This window comes from Gossypium hirsutum, chromosome A08 (assembly GCF_007990345.1).
Source record: "Gossypium hirsutum isolate 1008001.06 chromosome A08, Gossypium_hirsutum_v2.1, whole genome shotgun sequence".
Taxonomy (NCBI): Eukaryota; Viridiplantae; Streptophyta; class Magnoliopsida; order Malvales; family Malvaceae; genus Gossypium; species Gossypium hirsutum.
In genome coordinates this window covers 33,502,850-33,510,165 of record NC_053431.1, presented here as the reverse complement: position 1 = coordinate 33,510,165, position 7,316 = coordinate 33,502,850, and the positions used below count along the sequence as shown (strand labels likewise).

The 7,316-nt window shown below is 36.6% G+C and overlaps 1 non-coding gene across 1 annotated transcript; it reads right to left on the bottom strand.

Annotated features, from left to right (window-relative positions):
• Nucleotides 1–1,739: 1,739 nt before the first annotated feature.
• On the bottom strand, nucleotides 1,740–1,846 carry LOC121205720 (small nucleolar RNA R71). Its single transcript, XR_005900795.1, has one exon. It is a non-coding gene; the product is annotated as a small nucleolar RNA R71 (small nucleolar RNA).
• Between the last annotated feature and the right edge of the window lie 5,470 nt (nucleotides 1,847–7,316).

Here is a 7,316-nt window from a genome sequence, read left to right as displayed (position 1 = left end):
GTTGAGTCCAATTCGGAAAAGGCTAATTTTGAGGGTTCTTAGACATTCCAAAGCCTATAAATACACCCTAGAGGAGGAGAAAAGGGGGAGGCACAGGGAGGAAGGAAGGAATTACTCGAAGAAAGTCGATTGATCCATCTCAGAAGCCGGATTCATCATTAAGACTGAAGATCTCCCCTCAATTTCCCTTCAGGAGTTTTGGGTTTTCTTTATGTTTTGTATTCATTATTCTTCTGAGATGTTTTCATTTTTAGCTATGAACTAAATCCCCTAAATACCTAAGGGGAATGAAACCTAAGACGGATCTTGTTATTATTTTCTGAATTGTATGATAAATATTTGGCTTGTTCTTAATTATGTGTTCTTAATTCTTGTCTTGATATTCCAAGATATTGATTCAAGTTAAGCTCTTATTTAGAGGAGGAATAGACCCTGTCTAAGAGTACAATTGTCATAATTAAGCGGAGTTGATTGCGCGCCTAGAGATAGGGTGACAAGATTTTGCCGGATTAGGGTGAAACCTAATAAGGGGATCCACAGATCGAGTTAATGCAACCCTAAGGAGTTAATTAGAAAGAGATTTGAATTATTCAACCTAGTGTTAGACATTTTTAGTCTCGAGAGAGATAATAATATAACTTAGGGATTTCTACGGATTAAGTAAAATGAATAAATCGTCCGATTCAGTGTCAGAATAACAAGTGAAGTCTAGGTGGATTTTTCCTTAGGTATTGTCTTAATTCAATCATTTTTCCAAAAGTAATCCCCCAATTCTATTTCCTATGAATTCTTAGTTAGTTAATTAGTTAGTTAAAAACAAACCCCATTATTCTTAGGCTAGATAATGAATAGACAGTCATTACTAGTACTTTTAGCTCCTTTGGGTTCAATAATCCAGTCTTGCTAAAGCTATACTACTATTCGATAGGTACACTTTCCTTCATCATGATAATAGTTAGTTTCAAGAACAATTAATTATAAATTTATAGAACTTATCATACAAAATCACGTATCAAGTTGTTGGCGCTGTTGCCGGGGAACTAAGATATTAGGAACACTCAATTTTTATTACTTTAGCCATTTATTTTTATTACAAGATAATTTTATTTTATTTTATTATTATTTATTAATTTACTTTTTCTTTCTCTTGGCAGGTTTTTATAGTTTATGACTAGAAGAAACCCGTCAGGACTGCTACTTTTTGGCGAAGAGATCGATCGCATAGTTTGCAGAAACGAAAGAGAAATAAGGCGAAGCTTAAGATGCACAAAGAACGGGTAAGAGGACGATATTAAAACCATGACCAAGGAGATGACTGAAAACCAAGAAAACCCGCTACCTCCTGCAATTGCTATTAATCAGAATCCTGCTCCGGCACTATGTATGATTATGCTAAACCTAATTTAACAAGAGCTGAGTCAAGTATAGTTAGGCTTGCTATTGCTGCGAATAATTTCGAACTAAAACCTAACACTATTCAAATGATACAACAATTTGTTCAGTTTGATGGTTTGCAGGATGAGGATCCAAACACTCACTTGGCAAATTTCCTGGAATTCTGCAATACTTTTAAAATTAATGGCATTTCTAACGATGCCATTCGTCTTCGGTTATTCCCATTTTCATTGAGGAACAAAGCTAAACAGTGGTTGAAATTGTTACCATGAAGGTCAATTACTACTTGGGAACAAATGACCGAAAAATTTTTATTAAAATTTTTTCCACCGGCTAAAACGGCCAAATTACGTAATGATATCTCTTCTTTTGTACAGATGGATTTAGAAACACTCTACGATGCATGGGAGAGATACAAAGACCTTTTGCGAAGATGCCCTCACCATAGGTTACCGCTTTGGCTTCAGGTTCAAACATCCCATAATGGCCTGAATCCTTCGACTCGACAAATGGTTGATGCAGCTGCTGGCGAAAAATAATACACCTGAAAATGCTTATAAGTTTATAGAGGAGATGTCACTGAATAACTATCAGTGGCAAGTCATGAGGATAAAGCCAACAAAAACAGCCGGTGTTTATAACATCTATTTGGTCACCATGCTCTCTAATCAGGTAGAACTCTTGAATAAAAAAATTGATGGTTTTCTTAGTTCTTCACAGGTTCACCCAGTAATGTAGTGCGAAGCAAGTGGAGGTGCATCGAGCAATTCAGAATACCCACCTTATGGCCACAACATGGAGAATGAGTAGTTAAATTACATGGGTAATAATTCTCGTTCTAAAAACAATCCTTTTAGCAATACTTACAATGCAGGTTGGAGGAACCACCCAAATTTTTCATGGGGAGGCCAAGGAATCAGAGACCACCTCCAAGCTACCAACAACCACCCTACCAACAGGAAAAGAAGCTGAACCTTGAAGAGATGCTCTCAAAGTTTATATCGGTGTTAGAAACTGATTTTCAAAATACCAAGACAGTACTTAAGAATCAACAAGCATCGATCCGAGGGCTCGAGACTCAGATTGGACAGCTTGCCAAGTTGATTTCTGAATGACCACAAGGTAGCTTGCCCAGCAACACAGAATCTAACCCAATGGAGCAACTCAATGAGATTACTAGTCAAGATGAGGAAGGTTAAATCACACCTGAACCAGAACTAAGGCAAGAAACTGAGATAAACAAAGGTAAAGGTGAGGTGAACCACAATGAGCAGAAACCGATAAGTACATAATACAAACCTCGTGTGCCATATCCTAATGTGACAAGGAAAGACCGCTCAGATGAACAATTTGGTAAATTCCTTAAACTCTTAAAAAAATTACACATTAACTTACCATTTATTGAAGCTCTATCACATATGCCAAATGCAATGAAATTTTTAAAGGAGCTTTTAGCAGACAAGCGGAAGTTGGATGAGGCGTCGCATGTGGAGCTGAACACAATTTGCTCAGCTGTTCTGCAGAATAAGCTACCCAAAAAATTAAAAGATCCAGGGAGTTTTACAATTCCTTGCTTAATTGGTAGTTTAGATGTTAATAATGCATTAGCTGATTTAGGGGCTAGTATTAACGTCATGCCTTACAAGATGTTTAAACAATTAGGTCTTGGGAAACCCAAAGAGACTAGGATGAGCATTCAATTAGCAGATAAAACTATAAGGTTTCCTAAGGGTATTATTCAAGATGTGCTAGTTAAAATCGATAAATTTATATAATCGATAAATTTATATTTCCCGTTGACTTCGTTGTTCTAGACATAGAGGAGGATAGCAACACTCATTTGATTTTAGGAAGGCCCTTTTTAGCAACTACTAGAATGATTATTGATGTTGGCATAGGTGAACTCACACTTTGTGTGGGAGACGAAACAATCACCCTTCAAGCTCGCAATTCCGGCAACACATCGAAAATTGAAGGTAATTGTCTAAACCATTCAACTAAAACTAACAATATGGTGTAACCTACTTTGTAGGAAATGAGTTTGCAAGAAGTACATGAGCCATTTTCAAGCAACAGTGGAGGGCCTATTCATGAAGAACGAAAGCTACAAATCGAGGAGCTAGATGAATGGCAGACGCATAAACCGAGAACACACGATAAACCAAAATTACGCCAGAACAAGCTCAATACCTTTCCAAATAAACTTAAGGTTGGAGATAAAGTTTTATTAGATGCCGCAGATCCTCACATTGTCACTGCCAAACCGAATGAAGAAATTCCTCTTACGGTACTTAGCATTTTCCCATTCGGTACAGTTGAGGCAAGTCATCCCAAGTTTAGCACTTTTAAGGTAAACGATACCCACCTAAAACCTTATTTTGATGAGATTCATAGCAGGAATGAGGAGTATAAACTCCTCGAACCACCATGACCATTCAATGGAGAGGTAAGTCGAGCTTAGACTATAAATAAGCGCTTCTAGGGAGGCAAACCGAGCTCTAACTGTATTAACTTCTTTAAATTTTAGTGGTTAACACCTAATTTACTAACGGAGCTCTTGAATACAGGTTTATCACACAGACACGGCCAAGAACAAGGGCATTTTTAGGACCGTGTGGAAACAAGGCAAAGATTTTCCCCAGCACGGGTTACGATAAAATGCCACAATCGTCCGACATGGCTGTGGGCAAAATTGCCAAAATAACAAGGGCGTGCAACACGCCCGTGTTTTGCAACCGTGAGTAAACCTATCAATTTAACACAGGCATGTGCCTGAATACACGAGTGTGGGATAAGAGATTGGAGATTGACACGACCGTGCAACATGGTCGTGTACAGCAATGCGAAACGCACGGGCTGAGCTTAGAGCACACAAGCGTGCCCCATGGTCGTGTGCCCCAATTTCTCTATAAACACCTATTATTTATTTTATTTTGATCTCTATATTTTAAAATTATTATTTTTATTTCCTTTTAATACTATTTTATCCTGATTTTTTTACAATTTTTATTCTTCGGCTATTTTATTACGAGTAATTATGCTTCAGTATACCTTTTAAAGAGTTCCTGATTTTATCACAGTCAGAAAGAGCTCCAAAACTCATCCTAGTATAGGAACTAAAAACTCCAACTAGAAAGGCTCTCCACGACTGCTATGTCCTGCTTGACCACGACCATAGCCAACTTGAGATATAATCTTCTTTTGATGCAACATTTGTGGAACCCAACCTCTACCACCACCAGAGTATCCTCCTCCACCCTCACGCTGATTATTCTCCAAAACTCCAATTCAAGGAAATTCATTCGTCACTCAAGAAGTTTCACTTCTCTCTCTAACTTATTTTTATATTCTTTTCTATATATCTATCTTTGTACATTGAGGGCAATGTACATCTTAAGTGTGGGAGGGTATTCATTTCACTATCAGAAAAATCCCTGAATGATTGCCTTATTCTCTTGAAAAGCTCTCATATCATGTTTAGGATAAATTTTGATTGATTTATGACTTTTATTGATAAATCTTGAATTAAAACATAGGCATTTATGCATTGAGGGTTTAAAACTTTAAGACATTAGGGAATCAAGCATGATAAATTGATTTTTGAAGAATTAAAAAATTTTAGGTTGTTTCCCCAAGTTTAGGTATTATCTTGAGTTGGAATTCACAAGTTTAAACATCAAAAAGCCATAATTCTTGTGAGAACTTAAGCCTTCAGAGCATCTATTATTTCTTTCATGCTCACTTTCATTATGAGTGCGTCAGTATTGAATTGCTATTCTATAACTTGCTTGATTATGCATGTCAAGACCACACCATTTGATTTGATATGTCAAAATGATAAAGGCACTTAGGTTTAACCCACTCACTCCATAAAAGCCTACCTTCACAATTAACCCTTAGCGAACCCCCTTGAGCCTAACAACACATTCATTGACTTACCCTCGATATTAACCCATAACTCCTTATTGTTGAAACCCCCTAAATTAATTTGATCCTTATTTTTTGTCGAGATTTGAGTTGGAATAATTGCTTAGCTATGTTTTATTCTATTTTGTAATTATTTGTTCTTAAAAAAATGTATACATATTAGTAGTAGTGATCTTTTGAGCTAAAGAAGTTAAATTCCATATTCTGAGAAAAAGCTCTATTGTACGCAATTGATGACTAGTCATTTTTCTAGTTAGGTAAATTTTCAATTCAATCTCGATTCTAACCCTTTCTTTCAGCTTGTGACGACACCCTTAACCAAAGCCACGTTACAACCCTCTAAAGACTTTTTGATTGATGTTTCATTTCAATTTATAGTGGTGGAGATTTGATTTTCATGCAAGCCTATGGTAATGACTCTTCACTATTGACTATTGAGTGCTTCATTTTACTGTCCTTAAACACCTCGAGTGATTTGAGTGAATCTTTAGTGAGGATGTGAAACTTTGTGATATTTTAAATCAAAGGTAATTACTTAAATGTGGGGAGACACCTATGTTTTCATGATAAAATGCTCAACTTGGAATGTTTGAAACTTTGATGTTCTTTTAGTTAAATTCTTAATGTATGATTACCTATGGATTATTTTGAGATATTATTGATAGAAATTAAAAGTTGAGAAGAATTTATTTTGATTATGAGTTGAGGATTTTGCTTGAGGACAAGCAAATGCTTAAGTATGGGGGTATTTGATAAACCGTAATTTATACATATTTTTACCCTATGCTTAACACATTTTATGGATGATTTTTCCTTAGAATTGGTGAATTCAATGCTCCTAATGCCTTAATTTCATGTTTTATACTTAAGTGAGCATAGGAGAGCGAAAGGAACGAGAAATGGGCCAAAAATGGAGAAAATGGGCCAACTTACGAAATCAACACGGCTTGGACTTCCTCACATGGGCAGACCACACAATGTGTCAATTTGGCAGAATCGAAGCACGACTCACACGGGTGGACCACAGACCCATGCCTATTTAACAGGCTTGACCAGGACCTGAAGTAATCACACACGGGCATGTCCCTACCGAGCCCAAGTTCAGTCCAATTCGAAAAAGGCTAATTTTGAGGGTTCTTAGGCATTCCAAAGCCTATAAATGCACCCCAGAGGAGGAGAAAAGGGGGAGGCACAGGGAGGAAGGAAGGAATTACTCGAAGAAAGCCGATTGATCCATCTCAGAAGCCGGATTCATCATCAAGACTGAAGATCTCCCCTCAATTTCCCTTTAGGAGTTTTGGGTTTTCTTTATGTTTTGTATTCATTATTCTTCTGCGATGTTTTCATTTTTAGCTATGAATTAAATCCCCTAAATACCTAAGGGGAATGAAACCTAAGACGGATCTTGTTATTATTTTCTGAATTGAATGATAAATATTTGGCTTGTTCTTAATTATGTGTTCTTAATTCTTGTCTTGATATTCCAAGATATTGATTCAAGTTAAGCTCTTATTTAGAGGAGGAATGGACCCTGTCTAAGAGTAGAATTGTCATAATTAAGCGGAGTCGATTGCGTGCCTAGAGATAGGGTGACAAGATTTTGCCGGATTAGGGTGAAACCTAATAAGGGGATCCATAGATCGAGTTAATTCAACCCTAGAGAGTTAATTAGAAAGAGATTTCAATTATTCAACCTAGGGTTAGACGTTGTTAATCTCGAGAGGCATAATAATATAACTTAGGGATTTCTATGGATCAAGTCAAATGAATAAATTGTCCGATTTGGAGTCAGAATAACAAGTGAAGTCCAGGTGGATTTTTCCTTAGGTATTGTCTTAATTCAATCATTTTTCCAGAAGTAATCCCCCAATTCTATTCCCTGTGAATTCTTAGTTAGTTAATTAGTTAGTTAAAAACAAACCCCATTATTCTTAGGATAGATAATAAAAAGACAGTCATTACTAGTACTTTTAGTTCCTTTGGATTCGATAATC